The sequence below is a fragment of the Mus musculus genome, chromosome 4 (assembly GCF_000001635.26).
Source record: "Mus musculus strain C57BL/6J chromosome 4, GRCm38.p6 C57BL/6J".
Classification (NCBI taxonomy): Eukaryota; Metazoa; Chordata; class Mammalia; order Rodentia; family Muridae; genus Mus; species Mus musculus.
The window spans coordinates 95,399,567-95,422,175 of NC_000070.6; positions in this window are offsets into that span (position 1 = coordinate 95,399,567).

A 22,609-nucleotide genomic window follows, 5' to 3' on the forward strand; every position below is an offset into this window, starting at 1 on the left:
AGGAGTGGGTGCCCTGAAAAATTGAAGAAGCCAGAAAGCTCTCTTTTGCCTCTTCTACATAGTGAGAAAGCCATCCCTGAGGAAGATGGCTGTCATCAGACACCGTCTTCAGACATCATCTGATATGTGACCCCAGATATGCCAGGCTTCATCCTGTGCTTTTTGGCCACTGCATCTCCAAGAAGTAAGTATTTGTTTTCTAAAAGTCTTTTGGTTTATGCTATTTTTGTTGTAGTAGCTATGTTCATTATAGCCTAAAAGAAAGAAGGAAGGGAAGTAGGGAAGAAAGGAGGGATGGAGTCATGGAAGGATGTCTTAAAAAAATTTAACCCTTCCCTATCAACCACTTAGCTGTGCATAGGTATGATGCAAGCATGGTCCCACTAGAGTAGACAAAGAGCTGAAGCAGTGTTTCAGAGGCCTCTTGTGGAACCCAGGGTACACTTCTTAGTCGCCAGTTTGGTCTTTCTGGGTCAACAATGTATGTATTTTCATTGCCTTTTAACTACTAGCTGAGTATGCTTTCTGTCAAGCCATTTCTCTACTTTAGAAGCTCACTGTTACAAATGAATGAATGCTGGAATGAAAAAATGCTTGAGAATATAATTGTCAGACAGGTGGTGGTATTTCAGAGTGACAAAATCCAGGAGATGGGATTTGGATGGATACTCCAAAATTGCTTTCTGCTAATAGAATATAAGTATCCTAGCTTCCCAGAGCCTTACTGAACCTGGATGTTGCAAACATCTCCCTCCCTCCCCCCTCCCTTCCTCCCTCCCTCCCCCCCTCCCTCCCTCCCTCCCTCCTGGATTTGAATTCCTCTAATGACCACAGGTTGCCATTTTCCTTCTGTACCTTGACCATTAGCATCAGACTCTTGACTGCAACACATTTGACCCTTGGTTGCAAAAGTCATAGGTTCTATTCAGTCCTCAGACCCTGCTTTCAGAGTGTTTCCTTCACTTCTGCACACAGACTCATTAAGAACACTCAGGTGTTAGGCCCCTTAGGTCTTCCTTTGAAGTTTACTTAGTGTCTTTCCCCTATGTTTTCTTTTTTATTCTCTTTTCCTTCTGTTTCTTTTTCTTTTTGTCCCCAGTTTTTGTCTGCATCATTCTTGACTTTGCTTTGCCCCAGTCTGACGGAGTATCTTCTGTGTGAGATGATGTCTACGTCTACAACATTCAAGCATGCTAAATCATTTTCTCAAGTCCTTGCGGTTCAATACTCATTGTCTATTGTCTTTGCACAAGTCAGTTTTATTTCATTTCAAATTCAGGGAGCACCCACTCTGGGCCAAACTTCGGGAATACAAAATTGTGAACCATTCAGCCCCTGTTTCAGGGATGTTTGAATTCTAGAGAAGTCGAAAGCCAACAAAGAAAGGATGCTGTGGTCCCCTAGGCAAGTCAGAAAGAATAAAGCCAGCATGCTCTGGGGGACAGAGAAGCTCCTCTATTCTTAGCTCGTGAGGATCAGGGTCTCTCTGTGTCCCTTCCCTTAAATCCATCTGTTGAAATCCTACCACCAAAGTGTCACAGACGGGGTTATAGAGAGGTGAATATGTCATGAGGACCCTCCCTATTTGAATTGAATCAATCCATGGAAGTCGAGAACAAGAGACATTCCTTACCCTTTTACCTTATGAGATCATAGCAGACGACAGCCATTATTGAGGAAGTAAGCTTTACCACCAAGTCTGCAGGCTTTGGACTTCCCAGCCCATAGAACTATGACACACAGGTGTTCATGCTTTATAAACCATCCAGTTTATGGCATTTTGTCCTAGTGATTTGAATTGACCGGAACACCAGTGGTAAACTAGGTCAGCTAACAAATCTGTGTGTTTGCTTCTTCAGCTGTTAAGTACAGACAGCTGGCTAGGCAACAGTGGTGCACACCTTTAATCCTAGCACTCTGGAGGCAGAGGCAGGGGGATCTCTATGAGTTTGAAGCCGACCTGGTCTACAGAGTGAGCTCCAGAACATCTAGGCTACACAGAAGAACTCTATCATTCATATATATATATATATATATATATATATATATATATATATATATATAATTTCAATGTGTGTGTGTGTGTGTGTGTGCGTGTGTGTTTGTGTGCGAGCACGTGTACAGGCACGTGCATTGTCAAAGACAATGTTGTGGAATCAGTTCTTTCCTTCTACCTGCATAAGGATCCCAAGGATCAAATGCAGGCCACCAAACTTGTACAAGTGTTTTTACCATCTAATTTCTTTTGCCTGCTTAATAAATGCTAGTTTTTTAATGCTATTGTCACCACCATCTTCTTAATTACTATTAATTTTATTAAAGCACCATTAAAACATGTCTAACTCAACGTAGTGGTTAATAGAGAAGGAGATAGTAGGGTCAAGCAGAGAAAATAGATCTGGCATTGCTGCAGAAATGAGATATTCCATTTTGATTGCATTTTGAACAGTGACAGCAGCTGAACACTTGGCTGCCATGACCCCATTTATACATCCAAATATTCAGGTGCGAGGAGTTGCATATACAGCCCAGGGTTATGTGACACGTGGGAGGCAGTGTAGAGACTGTAATGAGCCTCATTTGTATTTACTCTATTCTATTAGACAACAATGAAGCACAGAGAACCTTCAAGGTCAAGACTTAGGTTCCCTTCTCAACCCCCTAATGTATTTTCTTCTATTAGCCTCAGTGGCCCACCTGTAGTACACACAATAGTGTGGTCTCTTTGAGGCACTGGAAGAAAACATTGGTATTCTAATTTGGGGGTTTTGTTGTTTGTTTGTGTGTTTGTTTTTCACCCCAACCTCTCCATGCCTTTTCTTCCACACACTGCCTATGTAGAGACTCTCGGAGGCTGTGACACGAGGCCTTTCTCTGGCAAGGTGCCTGGGTTTCCCTGAAGAAAGGAAGCAAAGCTGGAGGATGGACGGCACCAGCGGCATTTTCAAGGGTGGAGATGTATGGAAACTTCCTGACATTTCAAGCAACAACATCGGAAAGGAAATGGAATTTTCCTGAAGAACAGGCAAGACATCTCTGTCTCAAGTTATTGATTTGGTGCTCACATCTCGCATTTAATCTGGTGATTCATTTGAGGGAGGTGGCATGAATACAGCCTTTCATTTAGTGCATTTAAAAACACTTGGCTTCTGATTTATTTTTTTGCCTTTATTTATACTGGGCAATTAGATTGGGAAGAGTTGAATGATAGGCGTCTGGCCGCCAGTAAAGACACATAAAATTCAAACAACAAATATCAAATCTTTTAAAGCACTCTACTTATCTTTGTGGTTTATTAATCACACCCACTGAAGGTTGGTTGACCCTCTGGGAACAGCTCAGAAAGAGGGGCTATTCAGCATGCAAGGTTTGCCAGTCTTAGTCTTTTGTTAGTTTTGTTTCGTTTTTATGTTGTTGTTGTTGTTGTTGTTGTTTTTAAAGAACAAGTAACTCAACAGTCCCAAATAGGGACTTCCAAAGTCAAACCATGAGCTAGCACTGAAAAAACTCATAATTTCAGACACTTTAAGACTTCCAAATATGTCCCAAGTGTTTTCATAACAATCTGAAAGTTGAGATAAGTCTGCCCAACTTCTGCTGCTCAGGTGCAAGCCACAGCACTCAGAAGAACAGAAGAGTGACCCAACAGCCAGTTGAACTGCCCCACTCTCTAAACTAGGTTCCCAAAGATCCCATTTACTTCTGTCCTCCTCCAACCTCTCTGCCAGTCTATAGCCCAGGTCCCTGCCCCTAATTCTGGTACATAAGTCTACCCAACTCCTGCCATTCAGGTGAAGGCCACACAAGTCAGAAGAACAGAGACCCAATGCCACACCAAAGGCCAAGCAAGTTGCTAGAAGTCTAGCTCCCAACCTGGTCAGGGATTCCTTACTGGATCAGGTCATGCCAGCCACTGCAAATCCAATCCAAAAAGATAAGACCAAGAGGAAACAGAAAGCAAGAAACAAAACATCCACCCAACAAAGACAAACCCAGAAATCAGCACCGAGACCTATGATCATCTCAAATCCAAATGTCTAAATGCCAGTGTTAAGTACACAGTCAACAACAGGCAGGGCAGTATAGTACCCCCAGAGCCCACCTATCCAATGACAGCAAGATCTGAACATTCCAATACAGCTGAAGCACAAGACATTGACCTTAAACCAGCTTTATGAAGATGATAGAGGTCCTTGGAGAGAAAATAAAACATCCATTAAAGGAATTGAAGAGATAAATCTGCCCTAGGTCCCTCTTGCTTTAAGAAGAAACATTATGAGCTAGCTTTCACTACCATGGCAAACCCCTCTCATTTATTTACCTCCATTCTTCTGAGACAATTTTATCTTTTTTTTTTTTTTCCTGCCAATAGGCTATGTAGAGGCGTCTTACTGATGGCTGATGCACATACTGGTCATCTGTCTGGAACATTCCTCTAGAGAAGGAGGGAGGCAGGAAGCACCCAAACCTGGGTTCGCAGTTCACTTTACTGGGAGGCTTGCTTCTCCGAGTTAGTGCCCATTACAGCAATTCCAACTATCTCTGACACAGACTTTCAGCTTCTTGACTGCAGTTCCTCAGTGGCCTGAGATGCTTCTATTGTAAACTTTGGCACTAAATGACAGCTTATTTAGGAACATTGCTATACTTCCCACCTTCTGCAAACTATTCATGCCTCACTGAACTGGGAACTGGGTTAGGGTTAGGCAGTGTGTGCATCTGGGAAAGCAAGCTGACATTTACATGGATAGATCCAGGGGGGAAGTTTCACTGAACAGTGTGTGCGTAGACAACATCACTAAAAAGAATAACACTCAAGTGGCACTGTCAGCAAGAGCCCAGAAGCATGAAGGACTGATACAAACACTGTGCTTTGTAAGGAGTAGGTAGAGGTCACATTAGGATGGGAACACGGAGAGCTTGGCTTAGACTCTGCTGTCAACATGGAAAGGATGGAAGCCAAGATGCATGGGCAGAGGAGTGGGGTGTTAGTGGAGCTGGGAAGCAGGTCAGTGTACTCCCCTTACTGAATCCCTGTTGTGTCCGGCCAGCAGACCACAACCTGGGTTCTAGCCTGGAAAGGCATTTTGGAAACCTGGAAGAGAAGAGGGGCTAGGTGGCGAGAGAAAAGAATGTAGCCAAGACAGTTACTCTGATCAAGGCTCAAATTTTATTGTTGCGACACTAGTTATGAAGGAAGGGGGAGGGGACCCGATTCCCGCCGAATAATCTCTGGTCCAGTAGAAAGGTGCACGTGTGTGGCTCCGCAGGTTCCAGCAGTGGGCGTGGAAGAACGAATGAGCAGGAAGCTCCACCCCTGAGCAAGCAGGTTTCAGGCTGGGGGAGGGGAGACTACAAATCCCCACTGTGGCTCCACTCTGAAAAGCCAGGGGATGGCTAAGAAGAAAATGTGATGGAAAGAGAGGTTGGAATTCAACTCAGAATCCAACCATTATATTGCTCATTTTGGTTTACTCGTATTATAAAATGCTCATATTCTTTCATATTTATCACTTGGCTTAATATTATCATGCCAGGCACTGGTCTAGGCATGTACACAACAAGGAAAGAGACATACATAGCTCTGCCAACGCAGAAAACTATTACTAAGGGGAGTTATTAGTGTAAGGCATTTGCTTGAAGAAGATCTAGGTAGGCTGAGTTGACTCTGTCCACTCGGGACTATTAAGATGGAATGAGATGGTAAGAGTAGCCTCTGGCCCAGGGTATGTGCTCACAATTGCTCTCTCTCTCCCTCTACTAACAACACTTCCTAAAGTCCCTCAGGCCTGACTCTGCCTCCTGTCTAGCCATCTCACTCCTTTATGTCAGCCTCCTATAGCCACTTTCCACCAGGGACCACAGGGCTCTGATCAGTGCCCTACTCTGACACCATCAGAGAAGCATCTTCTTGCAGTACTTAAGAACTAACACAGAGACCCACAACTGCACAATGTCTAGAAAGTGAGAGATTTTGGAGTATTCAGTCCTAAATGAGATGCCTTTATCAAATACCTTCCTTCATGGCAGAGGAGGCAGAGGTTGTAAGAGCCAGAGAGAATTGACCAAGAAAGCAACATCTTCCAGATATAACAGGACTAATGCACATAAGAATTCAGAGGCTGAGGCTCCACACACAGGACCACACAGGTTTAAGTCAGATGGGGTCCCAGTGCTGAGAAAGAGAAGTGGGCATGGACCCACCCCACTTCTAACCAAAAGCTATCTGCAATTGACCCCTGTTTGCAAAGGAAAAGATGGTTTCTCCAATGGAGTCTCACTGGGTATACTAATCACTCTTCAATGTACAACTCATGCCCAAGCGTAGCTGGCTAACACAAAGTAAAAACAGGTGTTTATGTCTCAAATTGCTTTGTCTGGACATTTTCTTTTCTTTTCTTATCATTTTTTCTAGTATATTTTGGTTTCTGTTTTTGTGGTGTGTGTGTGTGCCTGTGCCCATGCACCCACACACTTGCATGTATGTGTACATACGTGTATATCTGTCTGTTTTGTTGGTTTATTTGTTGTTTGTTTTTGAAGAAATAAAAGAGATGTGGAATTAGATACATGAAAAGAAACTGGGGAAGGGAAAAATATCAAAATATATTTTATGAAAAATTGTTTCCTTCAATTAAAAAAGAAAAACCCACAGAGCTAACAGTCTTGGATTTCATGTTTTGTTGTATATGAAGTAATCCTATACTAGCAACTACAGAAAGAACTGTTTCAGGGAAACTTGCCTTGTGGAGCCTTTGAAAACAGAGCTCTTTCTGAAACTTGCTTCAATAGCCGGCTATAGTAGCAGAATGGCTGAAGCAGGGCCACCAGGTCAAGAGAACTTCTATAGAACTTGATCTTCCAATGAATACCAGCCAGACATCCCTTGGAGGAAATGGCCATGTGCTGATTGATGCTTGGCCACAAGTTATACTTTGGAGGCTTAAACCTAGTGTTGTATTTGGCTCTGCATTCTTATGGCTCATCTGAGAGATGAGCCGGAACATGCCTCCCATGTGAATGCTCTCATGATGATATGAAAGAACTAGCATTTAAATGATTGGCCAAGCTAGGTCATCAAATACTGTTCATTAACTGTTAGAGCAATATTTCTCAGCAATTAACAGTATTTATAGCCCTGGTGGTCACATAGCATTCCCTCTCTAGTCCTTCCATATTCTACAGGCAGTATGAGCTTAGAACTAAGGATCCAAGTTCCATGAATACAGAAACTGGTGAATCTCATCCTTTGTTGTACCTCCAGAGAATCCCTAATTGAAGTAGAAATGCATTAGATATTAAGTGGAAGAATATATTGTAGGAGAGAGACAAATAAATATGTAGTGTGCATGAACAAAGGCCAGAATGGTGAAGAGACCAAAGCCACAGTACTACATTTGGCATTCTGGAGCACAGAGGGTATCTAGTAAGTGGGTGCACCAGTCAGGGCTTAACCAGCAATGCAGAACTGTTTCCCATAACAATAATTAGTCAGATCTCAATCTTCAGTATCTATTCTGTGATTCCTATCAGTGAGTCTGCCTGAACTCCTACCCATGCCTTCTACCCAACCCAGCAGCCTGGGTCCTATATCCAGTGCTCAAGCCTAGTCTAGCTACCTCTGCCCACTACACAACCAGCTGCCAACCTATAGACTTCTACCAAGATAAACACTATATGCCACCACACATACAGTTTTCTATGCCAAATCTAACCTCTCCAACAAGCTAGAACTCCCACATCCTTCTCCAAGGTCTGTCCTGGTGAATGTCCCTGACTCTCCCCATCCATGTAATCCACATGACTTCATTCTACCCAAGCCATTTCTACCCTCTAGGGACAACCCACACACATATTCTCACTCCTGCCTCAATCTGCTCAATTCATACCAGATTTAAAACTAAAAAAAAAATCATCCACATGCCAAGACCTCATGACAAAAAAAAAAAAAACCCAACATATTAAAGCACAAGCTAGTATCTTCTCCCTGAAACATACCAGCACTGTAGAAATGTTTGCCAACAAGAATTTCCCAGATGAACCCCAAGACATTGAATCTAAATCTAAGAACAATTATATGCATCATCAAAGAATTTAGAGTTTAAAGAAGATTCAACAAAACAGCTCAAAGAATCAAGGAGAAAAAGCTTAAGGAGAATAAATGCTTGAATGATGTCCAAGAAAACGCAATGATAAGGCTGATGAAGACAATACAGGACTTGAGAATAGAATTCAATAGGATATAGAAACATAGAGGAGGACTCGGGCTGCAATAAAGATGAAATTGAAAAACCCATAGCTTAACTAGAAAAATCAAAGGAAAGCTTTAAAAGTAGAATGAATCAAGCAAAAGATAGAATATTATGATTCAAAGACAAAGTAGAGCATCTGGAACAGATTCGAAAGGAATAAGAAAAAAATTTTAAAAAACCTCGCAAGAAGGAACATAGAGGTAATGAGCATGGGACTCTGAAAAACAAAAAACAAAACAAAACAAAACAAAAAAAAAAACCAACCAAACCTTCAAGCTATGGGCATAGATGAAGGAGAAGAATCCCAACTTGATGGCATAAACCAGACCTTCAACAAGGTCATAGAAGAAAACTTGCCAAAACTAAGGACAGACACATCCATACAAATAATGCACATAGGACCCAAATAGATAAGACCAGAAAAAAAAACGTAATATACATAGTAATATTACTAAGTATACAGAACAGAGAGGGTGTACTGAATACTGCAAGAGAGTCTGGGCGGGGATCCCAAAACCACAAGTCACATATAAAGGAAAACACAACAGGCTAACAGTCAATTCCCAACAGAAACTTTGAGATGCAGAAGAGCCAATGCACTCCACATCCTGAAATACCACAACAGTCAACTAAAAACAAGATACCCAGCAAAACTACTTGCCATGATTGAAGGAAGAAGAAAAACTTTTCATAGTATACACAATCTAAAAATATTTATATCCAGCAAGGCAAAGGTAAAGGGATACAGGAAGCAGTAATTTTGATCTGAAGAGAGGGATGAGCATATGAGAGAGATTATAGAAGGCAATACAAAGCCATAATTATTAACACAAAATAACACCAAAAACCATCACAACAAAAAGCAACATTATAAACACAATAGGCACACATATTTCAAAAACTTTAATATCAATAGCTTTATTATCCAATCAAAAGATACAAGATTATGAAACAGGAACATATAGGAAATCTATGTAGGATTCTGTGAAAAAACAAAACCTTCAAATTATAGTCATAGATGAGGGAGAAGAATCCTAACTCTATGCCATAGACAGAATAGGTCAATAAACAAAATCTACCTTATGTTATCTAAAAGAAACACACCTTAGTTTTAAAATAAGTATCACCTAGGAGTAAAGCCTGGACAAAAGGACTCTAATCAAATGGAATTTGGAAGCAAGCCAGTGTCATTAGCCTAACATATGGCAAAATATGCTTGAAACTAAAACCAATCGCAAGATACAAAAAGAGACATGTCATCTTACACAAGGGAACAGTTAAACAAGGAGACATTACTATCTTAAACATATATGCTCCAAACCCTGGCCATCCAGTTTGTTTGTTTGTTTGTTTGTTTAAAAAAGTACTAGTGGATTTAAAGACACACATTAATATCAATCCATCAATAGTAGGTGATTTCAAAACCCCACTTTCTCCAACGAACAGGTCATTTGAAATAAAAATAAAGGAGAAGAACATAAAAATTAATTGACATTATACATTATATGGACTTATTGTATATGTATAGACCATTACACCAAAACACCACAGAATACACATTATACTCAATAGCACACAGAAGTTTTTCTAAAATACACTATATACTGGGACACAAAACAAAACTTTAAATATTCAAAAAAGACTGAAATCACACCTTGCATCCTATCTGAACACAGTGCAATAAAACTTAAAATTGACAGAAGAGATTCTAGTAAATACACAAACTCATGGAGATTAAACACTTCATCACTGATGATGAATGTGTCAAGAAGAAATCAAGAAAGAAATAAAACATTTACCGGAACTAAAGGAAAATGAGCACACAACACAACAATACTAAAGACACCCAAAATATAAGCTATAGAGGAAAACAAATTCATCCTCAACACATCATTCTGGGAAGGAGATGTTCACATACAAAGGAAGAACACTAGAACATTCCACCAGCTTGCACAGAAACTAACTCCAAATGTATCAAAGACTTAATTAAATGTAAAATCTGAAACACTGAAACCACTAACAATAGAAACAGACCGTACTGTATATGACATAGGTGTCGAAAAGGACTTTCCGAATAGACTCCAACAATTGGTAACTGGAATTTCATAAAACTAAGAAGCTTCTGCCCAGCTAAAGAAGAGTCAACAGAGTGAAGAGGAAGGCATCCTTGTCAGCTGTACATCTGACAGAAGATTCACACCCAGAATAGATAAGGAACTCACATAGAATGAATAGAAACTAGAAAGCAACACAAATGATCAGTTTGGAAAAATGGTCCTGGGACTTGAACAAGAAGTTCTCAAAAGAAGAAAAGAAAATAGCTAAGAAATATCTCAAATAATATTCATCTTCCTAGGAAATAGGTATATACAATTGAAACAACTTTGAGATTTTGCCTTCTTCAGTCAGAGTGGTAAAGGTTAACACAACAACCAACAATAGATTCTGGAGGGCTGCAGAAAAAAAATCCCATCAACTCACTGTTGGTAGGGTTAAGAATGGATGTAGCCACCAAGGAAATAAATATGGAAAGTTCTCAAGAAGCTACAATAGATCTTCATATGACCCAGCTATTCCACTTGTTGACATATGTCTAAAGGATTCAACATCCTACTCCTCAGATACTTGCTTAGCCATGTTCATTGCTACTCTCTTTACACACACACACACACACACACTATTCAGCTGTAAACAAAAATAAAATCATAAATTTTGCATCTACTACTCACAGATAAACATAGCTTCCACAACTCTTTAAGAAAATTTCTCTTTGCAACTGACAGAGGCTCCAAAACAATCAAAAAGCAGAGTTGTGCAGGTCAGCCCTAATGGGTACATCAACAAAACAACTCCCACACCTAAGGCTCAGGGGACATTGTGGAAGTTGGGGCAGGAATACTGTAAGAGAGAGAGGATCAGGGAGTGTATCCTAGTAGTGTCAGAAGCTACACTCATAAAGTCTCACAAGCAGGACACTAAAACATGAGCAGAACAAGAACAACAGCAACAGGCATGCCAAAGTGGGCAGGGGAACATGCATAGAGCCTCAACCCTACACAAAGTGTGAGAGGCAACTAAGGAATGCTGAGAGTTGTAGCAACAGTCTTTCCCATAGAAGAGTACACCAACTGGTTATCGAATACCAAATGGTCAGCCCTGAAACCACACATATGGGTAACAGGATATGGACTGAGCAGGTCATATTCAGGAATAAATATTTATATAGATACATATATACATGTATTAGCAATCCATGAAAAAAAGAGGCTGTGATTTGAAAGTATACAAATGGAAATTTTGGAGAGAGAAATAAATCGTATAATTATATTCTCAAAAATAAAGGAAAAATCTTTTTAGAAGATAAGTAACCAATTCATCATTTGGTAGTTGGATGTATGGATAAATATATTTTTATTAAAGAAAAATCTAAATGTATAGCAATAATGTTTAAAATTATAATAATTTATACTTTGTCATTGTAGAAGAAAGCAAAACAAAACCCATGTCTACAGGGCAAGTCACAGGAAGATGACCTTTAAGGGAAAGAGAAGCTACAGGTCTAACTCTTCTCTCCCGGAAGTAAACCCATCCGAGACCTACTGCTCTAAACCCCCTTCACTGAAGTACTTAAGCTAGTGTGTAATAGACTCATCTGTTCTTTTTCTATCCAAAGATCATTTCTGTGCAATTGTTTCAAGATCCAGCTCAAAGCTCAACTACACTGAGCAAGTTATCTCCTGTGTGTGGCTCTAACTGTGCTATTTTCCTGCCTTCACATGGCTTGGCATCATGAGATCATGTGTTCTGCCCCTAGAGATGGAGCAGTAAGCTCTTCAAGGTCTATGGTGATGTCTCTCGAGCTGTTATTACCGGGTTCTTGTGCTTCCTTAGATAAAGATAGACCATAACTTCTCATTGCCTCGGACTACTGTGTCAGGATGCCTGGAACTTGTTCAAATACAGACTCCTAGGAATCAAACCTCTCAAGATTGACTCCCAGGGAAAGGGCTTGATAATATGCATTTTAATAAAATTCTCTAGGTAATCCTGAAGTTTTGTGGTTTGAATATGACATGTCTTATCCTTTATCCCTTCATTGACTTCTTCCACATTGCTGCAACTCCTGTGCTGGTCCCAAGCTATTGGTGCAATTTGGGCAATTATAAAAACCTTAGGAGGTGGCATAAAAACCACTGTAGGCATATTGTATTCTTTATTTTTCTGTTGTCATGATAAAGCTTCCTGACAAAAAGCAAAAAAGCAAACTTAGAGGAGAAAGGTTTTCTTTCAGCTCATGGTATCAGAGGAATCATGTCCATCATGATGGAGAAGGCATGGAGGCATTGGGGGAAATATGGAGGCAGGAGCAGAATGTTGGCTGATCATAATTTAATCCACAGGAAGGAGGTATACAGGCAGGAAGTGGGGTGAGGCTATATAACCTCAAAGTCTGCCCACAACAAAGTTCTTCCTCCAGCAAGACATCACCTTCTAAAGGAAAGGTAAACTTTTCCAACAGCACCATCATATGGGGGCCAAATATTCAGATACATGAACTATGAGAACTTCTCATTCAAACCACTACATTTCACCTCTGCCCCACATAAGCTCATGGTTATGTCATAACTCAAAAAGCATTTAGTCCAACTTAAAAATTCCTATAGTCTTTAATGGTTTTAAAACTATTTAAATATCTAAAACCTCTTCTAACACTAAAGGCAATTATTTAGCTGTGTATGTCAGAGGGATCAAGTATTGAGAAGACTGAAGGAATGAGAACTGGGAGAGAGAATTGAAATCTGGGATGTTGGGGTTGGTGGGGGGAGATCCTGGAATGAGCCAGAACCCTAGGACAAGGGAAACTCCCAGGAATCTATGAAGGTTATCCTAACTAAGAGTTCTAACAACAGGAGATATGGAACCTGAAATAGCCACCTCTTCTAACCATGAAGAACTTCCAATGAAGGAATGGGGCACCAACCCAACCACAAAACCTTCTATCCAAAATTTGTGCTGCCTGAAAGATGTGCAGGGATAAAAATGGAACATAAATTGAGGGAATGTCCAACCAACGAATGGCCAAACTTGAGAATCATCCTGAGGGGGGAGAGTGAGATAGAGAAAGAGAGAGAGAGAGAGAGAGAGAGAGAGAGAGAGAGAGAGAGAGAGAGAGCCAACCCTTGATAATATTAATGATATTCTGAGATACTTGTAGACAGGAGTTTAGCATAGCTATCTCTGAAAGGCTTCACCCAGCAGATGAAACAGATGAAGAGATCCACTGCCAAAGATTAGTTAGAGCTGGGGAATCTTATGGAAGAGGGAGAGGGAGGATTGAAGGAGCCAGAAATGTCAAGAATACCACAAGACCTATAAAATCAACTAACCTGGGCACATGTGGGCTCATGGAGACTAAATCACCAATCATAGAGCAAGCATGGGATGGACCTAGACCCCCTACACATATGTGGCTGATGTGCAGCTTGGTTTTCATGTGGGTCTCCTAACAACTGGGGTAGGGTCTGTCTCTAACTTTGTTGCCTGTCTTTGGAGTCCTTTATCCTAACTAGACCTCCTTGTCTAGCCTCAATAGAAAATGATGCACCTAGTCTTACTGCAACTTGATATGCCAAGGTGGGTTGATATCCATGGGAGGCCTTCCTTTCACTGAGGAGAAAGGGAGGGGCAAGGGGAGGGGAGGTGAGAGGGAGGGATTGGGAGAGGATAAGGGAAGGGAAGCTGTGATCAGGATGTAAAGTAAATATTAGTTAATTAATGAAAAAAAGCCACTGTATGTTCTTCCAACATAAAATGGTAGAGACTATACATCTCCAGTCCAAAGGGAAGAAATGGAGGCATAGTGAGGAAGGACTGGACCAAAACCCATCAGCTTCATCAATCCTGTATCTTTATGTCAAGCACCTGAGGCTTCAATTTCCAGGACCTCAAGTGGCCCGACCCTTCCAGCATTGGTGCCTGCAACATACATTTCTATCCTGGGCTGCTTCTGGTTTTTGTATGAGCTTTCCTCGGCTAATGTCCAACAGCTTTGACATCTTCAATATCTTCAGGTCTCCACCACATCCCTGGCTTCACCTTCACAGCTTCACACTTTACAGCTTCACACGATGGCCTCTGAAAGCTTGCTTACTGAGACTCCAATCCTCCTAGATGTTGCCTGGTTTCAGCAGCTGTCTGAAAATAGTGAAAGAAGAACCCATTTCCTGTCTCTAAAACCAGTACTATTTTTATGACAATGCCAAGTTTGGCCACCAGTTTGAGATGAAGTGCCCATGCCTCTTGGACGACAGTTAGAGCCAGTTCTGTACATGGAAGATGATGAAAAACTTCACTAGGTAGATGTTTTATATTAGTGGTTCTCAATCTGTGGGTTTTGACAACTTTGGCAATCCTATCTCTCCAAAATTATTTACATTATAATTCATAACAGTAGCAAAATTACAGTTGTGAAGTAGCAATGAATTAATTTTATGGTTGGGGGTCACCACAACAGAGGAATTATATTAAAGGCTTGCCAGCATTAGGAAGGTCCAGAACCACTACTTTAAATGAACAACCAATCTATTTGTCTCTCTTTTACAAGTTGAAGACTTAGTTGGTGGGTCTTCCTCAAGGGATACTTCCTATTGTTTCAGAACAGAGCAGGGTGTTTCTTCTAAACAGCACTAATCTTTCTAACAATTATATTCTACTTTTCAGCATAGGATTTAACTTCAGTATTATGCTTCCTAATGTTTTTAACTCTAATCTGCACATTTTTCATTTCTTCCTGGCTACTTATTGGTCTTATTGTATAGACCTGCATAAGAGTAATCATATCCCATAGACTAAGTGCAATACTGTCTTAAAATTTCCCCTGCATTCAAATTAGTTCAATATTTTAAAATTCAGCCTCATGTAAGTTCTCAGGATAAATACAGAATGAAGCCAGATTTCTACCTATAAATTCCCTATCAACCAGTTGATAATGGAATCCCTGTTCTCCTCTGAAATTTCATATCCTAGCCCGCCAATGTCTCCATTTCTCTCAGTATAACTGTATTTGAAGCTTCTATTAGAACAGCTTGTTAAGCACCATTTACTGCATTCAAATGCTTTCCTAACCCAAAGTTTTAAAGTCTGAGCCGGGCGTATGCCTTTAATCCCAGCACTATGAAGGCAGAGGCAGGCAGATTTCTGAGTTCGAGGCCAGCCTGGTCTACAAAGTGAGTTCCAGGACAGCCATATCTATACAGAGAAACCCTGTCTTGAAAAACCAAAAACCAAAACAAACAAACAAACAAAAAAAAAACCCAAAAAACAAAAAAAAAACTAAAGTCTGCCGCATAATAGTTCAAATTCATACTAGTATCAAGGTCAAATTTATCGTAGCAGTATCCTACTCCTGATATTGATTTCTGTATTAGATACTTTTTTTGTTGTTCTGACAAAATACCACAACCAATAATCAACCTGGGGAAGAAAGGATTTATTTTGGTTTACAGTTTCAGAGAGATAAAACCCCTTATGGCAGGAAAGGTGTGGTGGCAAGCACAGGAAGGTGGCTGGTCATATTTTCATCCACACATAAGGAGAGAGAGGGAGAAAGGGAAGGTAGAAGAAATAGAAGGGGAGAAAAGGAGAAAAGGAAGAAGAGAAAGGGGGGACATGCATAGGAAGTAGGCAAAGCTATAACCACTCAAATCCCATGTCCAATGACCTACTTGCTCCAGGAAGTCTCCACCTCTAAAGGTTCAATAACCTTCCAAACAGCACCGCTAAATGAGGACCAAGTACTCAAATACACAAGCCTACGGGGGCATGCTCACTCAAATACCACACATGCTTCTGAAGAAAATGCCGAAGCTCTTTCTGAATTTTCTCTGCTTCCTTTTCTGCTATCAGATAAACAGCCTTCTCTTCCAACTGTGACCATAGCCATGATATCCAGTCTCACCAGAGGCCCAAAATCTTAAAGCCAAAGTTCACAGGCTGCAATTACTAAAACCATGAGCTAAATAAATATTCTTTCCCTTTAGGTCATTTTTTTTCCTCTTGCATTTATAAAATAATCAAAGGCTAATGTACAAGTACCTTTGTAAGTTACTGCATCCTCATCTTTCCTATAACACCACTAATATAACTGAATGATAAGTTCATAGTAGTTTTACAGTGGATTTTCTCATTTGCCTGATGTGATGTCCACCTTTGGCTCCAGAGTCACATAAGCATAAATCCTTTTAGCCCATTGGCCCCTTACCCTCCTGGATTGGGCCAGGCCATGGAAGAGGATGGGATGATAGAAGAGACATAGTCTTGGCAGTTGAAAAGTTGTTGTATTACCTCACCCTGTATCAGAAGGCTCCTTTATCATCCCCCACCTCCTCCCCATCATCCCACCCCCAAGCATCCTGTCACATCTCATCTTAGAGCCATTCTGGAAGCAGTGTTTGCTAGTTTGACATTTCAAAATAGCATCGAGGAGGCTAAAGATAGCTAAGTTACTGGGGAGGTTAAACATCTCGCCTAACAACACTGAATATACCAGGCCCTCTTTATGTTGGTCCAAAGACTACATGAGTATTTTTCTCCTAAGTAAAGAGCAGAAACATAGGATGGAGAGAGGGATTAAGCAAAGAGCCAACATAAGAACGTCAGTCAGTCTAATTCCAGGGGTAGTAAAGGTGCCATTATTTCAGAGGTCTCACTTAGTGGACTTTGTTTATGGAAATCCTTTCTTACAGGCTAAGTGCATAGTTTTATTCTGGAAACTGCATTCCATACAAAGAAATAAAACATAGTCAGGGATCATCCAAGCTGTGGAAGCAGTTTGTGCATTAAGAAAAAAAAAAAAAAAAAAAAAGGAAAGGAAAAAGCCAATGATCTTTAACTTCCCTTTCCTTTTTTGCTGTCTCAATTGTTTTTCATTTCAAATTTCCAGAGCCACGTGGATATAACCATGGGTTTAGGCATCTGAGAGCCAGACCTTTGTGCTAGGTTGCAGGAAAGGCACAATCTTCCCCAAAGAACAAGGATGACCTAAGAAGTCACTATATTAATGCCATTTTAGGCTGATGACTTTTGGCCAAGCACTCTGGTAAGACTTCGATATGTTCCTCTTCATTTGATCTCATAGCAAGATATACAGTTAGATAATAGTGCTTCATTAGGAGAAGTTAAACTGAGGGTCATAGAGGTTCAACTGTCTGCCTCCAACATCTGCTTTCTTCCCAGCTGTGATCATCTTCTTTTCTACAGATGGACAGGGAATAGTCTTACTTGCACAGCTTGGATTGAATGTACTCCAAGAATCAACTGGCTTTAGAGAGGAAAGATGCATTCCTACAGAGGGCCACTGTCAAGGCCAAGGAGACTGACCACATTGAACCCTGACTCAGCAGACTAGCCTGTGTCTGACGTGCCCTTCCCCCAGGCCACAGACATCTGATGAAAAGGCTATTCCTGCTTGCACCCAGCAGGGTGACTAAACACCAAAGTCTCAGGGGAGATGCTAAATGTCAGAGTTGAAGTGAGTCCTTCTGCCTCACCTCTGAATGTGACTACAGCTGCCCACGTGGTGATGGCCACACTGTTGCAGACAGGGAGGTAGTGAGGGAGCTGTTAGGGCAGAATAGGGCTGCTCTGATAAGATGGAGGTGGGATGGATAAGGTGGTCTAATTCCTATAGCTTTACTTCCATGTTGTCCATCTTCCAGAAACTCAGCTAAGAGCAGAGGAAGACACACTTAAGTTTCCACATTTGGGGTGCTCTACAGGGAGGCCTTCTAAATTTGATAGCAGAGTTCTGTGATGTAGAGTTCACTGGGAACCATTCCCATTCTCCCACAGGAGATCTCAGATCTCCTGTGATGGACTCAGAGTCTTTAAAGCAGGCAAAGATGCAGCCTGTCCACAGCATGAGGCCGCTGGAAGAGGAAAACCTTCCAGAGTGCAGACAACAAAGTGAAGAGGACCATGAGCACAACAGAAGCTGGGGATCTGGCAATGCATCCTGGCTAGGAGACAGGGAGACACGAGCTAAGATGATGCTCACAAGATGATACTCACAGGAGGAGCTAGAGGCATGGACAACAGAGAACACAGCATAGGGGAAGAGACAGTGAAGGAGGTAGTGCACCAAGGGGCAAGACAGAGCAAGGTTGGGGACAAAGGCAGAGACTGTAAAGAGAGAATAGGAGAGCTGGGCTGGTGGTGGAAATGCCACGTCTGATATTCAACTTGCAATCAAACCTCTTAGAAGTACTAAGTCTAGCCTCTGTGAGAAGTGGATACAGGCCTAGGTATCTGCAGGAGCTCAGTGGAGAGCACTGGTCATGGCATTATATACCAGTTATTGTGCTGGCCAGGGATGGAGAGGAGAGAAGAGTTAGGCCAGAAAAGAGGTAAAAACAATATATACAGTCCCTAACACTGAAAAACATTTTCATTGAAGAATAAACTAATTTACCCCAGTCTTTTGTGGCTGGAAAGCTCCCTTGTTGACATTTATCTCAGTGTCTTTTTAAGAAAATCCCAGGGGTTTACTAGAGGTCTGAATTCACTGAGGTATGGAGGGAGTCATGATATATTAGGCAGCACTAGGTTCTACGTGAGTGAGCTGCTAAGCAGGACCCAATCTTTCTTGGGGTTTCCAGAAACTTCTGAATGAGGAAAGTGTGTGTCCAGTCAGCTTAGCTTCTAGTTCCAGGTTATTTGGGGTTGTTTTGTCTCCTGACATTTGTGATGGAGCAAGCTGCTACTCTTGCCAGGCAAAACTGCCACTGAGGAAGGTTGGAGAGGCACCTTTCAGCCAAGAGATCCTGCTACAAGTACTTGGAAGAGCCTGCTCTAGGCCAGCATGCTGCTAAAGCTTGCTGGAGTAATACTGAGGGCAAGGTTCATCACTTGCTGACCTTAATAATAGTCTGCTTACTCCCTCCATGGGTGTTTGTGTGAGTGTGTATATCAGTTTCTCATGTTTATAGCATCCTCTTACTATTCTCAAAACAGAAAGTTATACCTCTCCTCATAGTATATGGAATTTTGCAGAGACCATGGGCCCTAGTGACCTGTGTTCAAATCCTTACCTCTTCCTCACTTTGCAATTATGGGCTTGCCTGCCCTGCTTTTCTTCTCAATGTCCTTCTCAATGAAGTAGAAGTGATATAGTTGCTTTGAAAGGTTACTGTAAGCATTAGATGAGGTGGTACTGCCTAGCCCAGGACTCCAAAAAAGGTTAATTTTTCTGCCTTGCTTCTTGCCCCTTCTGATATTCCAAACAAGGAGCTATCTAAGGTTGGGAAACCAGAAGTGGTGCCTGGTGCAAAATGGATCTGAAATAAACATTAATTTTCTTTTCTCTCCTTAAGGCCAGAGCTTCCCAGGTTTCTCCCTACCTTCTAGGGAGATTTTTGATAATGTCATGAGAGCCACAGGGCTTCTATTAAAGATGTAGATGTGTGTGTGTGTGTGTGTGTGTGTGTGTGTGTGTATGGGGGGTGTCTATGAATATACTCTTGCACAATTTCACTTACAATTTTGAGAAGTTCTGTTCACAGATTCCATGAAGCTCATCCATGGACCATATGACAGGCTGCTTTCTATGAACAAATTGTATTTCTCCAGTTAACTAATTTCCTCTGTTCATTAAGAGCTACATGGAGTTGAAGACCATTTTTCTACAAGTCTGTATTCCATTACTAGAGAATAAAAAACATCAGTGAATATCAACTGGATTCCTGAGTGGGTATGTATATGAATGGACAGAAATAGATAAGGGATGGGTAATCGTGTGGTAGGGAGGATGCCAGGTAGATAAAAAGGTGAATGAATGTGGAAGTGATTTGTGTGGGCAGATGGATAGGCTAATGGATAGGTAAATGGATATAATGATGACGGGCTTGCCAAGACAATGGCTTAGGCAAGCAGTGAGATGATGCATTCAAGGTAGTAGAACTGAATATCTGAATGACCTTAATGCCTTGGTGGAAGACCTGCGACCTAATTCAGTAGAAATTTGGGGATCTGGAGATATCAAAGTAGAGACTGGTGGATGAAGCATTACAGTAGGCTGGGTTTAGAGAACGCCATCTGTAAAGTGGAGCAGAGAGAATATGAGTCAGGAAGATTTCTAAGAAACAGGAATCCAGCAAGAGAAGGGGAAACTCCAGGTGAAGAACACCCTTGTTACTCAATGGAAATCGGAAGCTACTTATCTGATTTCTAAGGAAAAATGCGGAGCAACCAGTCTGGAAGAGAAGTGGATCCTGGGGGCAGGGAAGAGCCTAAGTAGCATAGAAACCCATGGTGTGTGTGATTGACTGAGTCACTCATTCAACAATACTTTGTTGGGACTCTTCTGTGTGTCAAGCTGTTTTAGGGATGAAACATAAAATTTGGCCTTTACCCTAAGCTGAGGAAGATAGAAAAAATAATAAACAGTGAAAAAAATATAGAGTGCTTCATATAGCAGATATTACTCAAAATATTTAATGTGTCTTGAACAACAGTCATAGGAAAAATGATGTATTTTCATTACTATTTAAATGGATGAAGAAACTAAAAACAGAGAGGGCATAGCAGCATCAAGGCCAAAATTTGAACCCAAAGACACCAAGGAGGTCCAAGAGCTTATAAGTAGATCTGGGCAAACTGCTTTGCAAGGCTACAATCCTGGAGATGAGCTGAATTTTAATACTTGATAAAGAGTTAGGGAAGGCCAGTGAGGTGGCTGAGAATTTAAGGATGTTTGCCACCAAGCTTGACATTCTGAAGGGGTCATGCAGTGTTTTGGAGATGCCAGTACCATGAGATGACCACCAAGAGCAGCAGCAGCAGTGGAGTACAGGCATCTGGAGCCTAGAGGATGACGCGTGTACAAAGGGCATGGCTGGAGAAGTGACCCAAGCCCTTGGAGGAGCCCAGAAGATCGTGAGTTGGATCCCAGACATTGGACGGTTGGAGCAGAACAAGAGATTGACTACTACAAACTGTGTCTTGGCCTCAGTACCTACACGTGCACACACACACACACACACACACACACACACACTGTAATGCAAATTTTTTTTTTAAAAAAAGTATGGAGTATGGTTTTTGATAATTTTGAATAAGCCCAAGAGGTAAGGAAGTCAACTGTTAAGACTATTCTTATTGGAAGGATAAAAGAACAGATTAGTAATGCTGAAGTCACCACACACCTTAGTCACAAAGCATAGGGAAATCAAGTACTGACCAGGAAGATTCCCAGAGGACACCATGCTTGCTGATGAGGGGAGAAGGGGTGAGTCATGAGCACTCTTACCTAGCTGGGAACCCCATGGACTGCAGCTATGACCACCATGTTCAAACATGCTCATAGGTGCAATAGTGGCACAAATGTTATGAGGATAACCAACTACTGCCTCAGTTTTTTAAAGGTGTACACCACAGGAGGATGCATATATCGAACTGCAGTCTTGCCCATGACCTAGAATTGAAGTACTTACAAGTCCAGGAGTATGCTAAATGAACATAGTATCAAACTCTATGCCCCCAGATTAGTATAGCTCTCAGTCCTCATCAGGAGACCTGCTTTGTGCAGTGGATAGTGGATGATGCAGAAACTCAAAAGTACAGGGAATAAATCCCAGTGGAGTGCTCATGGGGGACTTCTATAGCACCCCCTCTTCCCCCAAGGTTTAAAGACTATTCAAGAAGTAGGGGTAGAAAGGTTGTAAGAGCCAGGAATTGGAGAGGACAAGAGTGAAACCAATTCTCCCAGCCATGACAATTGTGATTGTCTGCACAAGATCAGTCAAGTCAGTGTTCTAGTACCTTAGGCTCACAGGTCCCCACCCCTAGCTGAAGAACTACTGGTTCAATGGCTTCTCGGAGATGCAGAGTCAGTTTTCTTTAAGGGTGAAGCCCCTGGCAGGTTGACCACATACCAGTAGTTGGTCCCAAACCTATGAGTTTGTGGGAATTACAAATTAATTTGGTGGATTGTTTTAAAAATTTAAAAAGGAAACAAACTTAGGAGAGAATGAGGAGGTGGATGCTATTTTGGGAGGAGTTAGGGGGAGAAATAAAAGATGAATATGGCCAAAATACATTGTTTAGAGTTCTACTAGGTTAAACAAGGTACAGTATTAAAATTAATCTCACTGTGTATTTTTAATTTTGTAACACTCCTCAGAAACTTAGAATTTCATATATTATCATTTCTCTGGGCCAGCACTCCTAGAGAGCAATTTCTGCCATGGTCCACTACTTGTGCAGTGTGTAACTGACTAGAAGAACAGCACAAAAGTGAAACCGGGGAGATGAGAGTGTCTTAGCCCAGCACATCTCCAAGCTAGGGCTATCTGCTTCAGGTA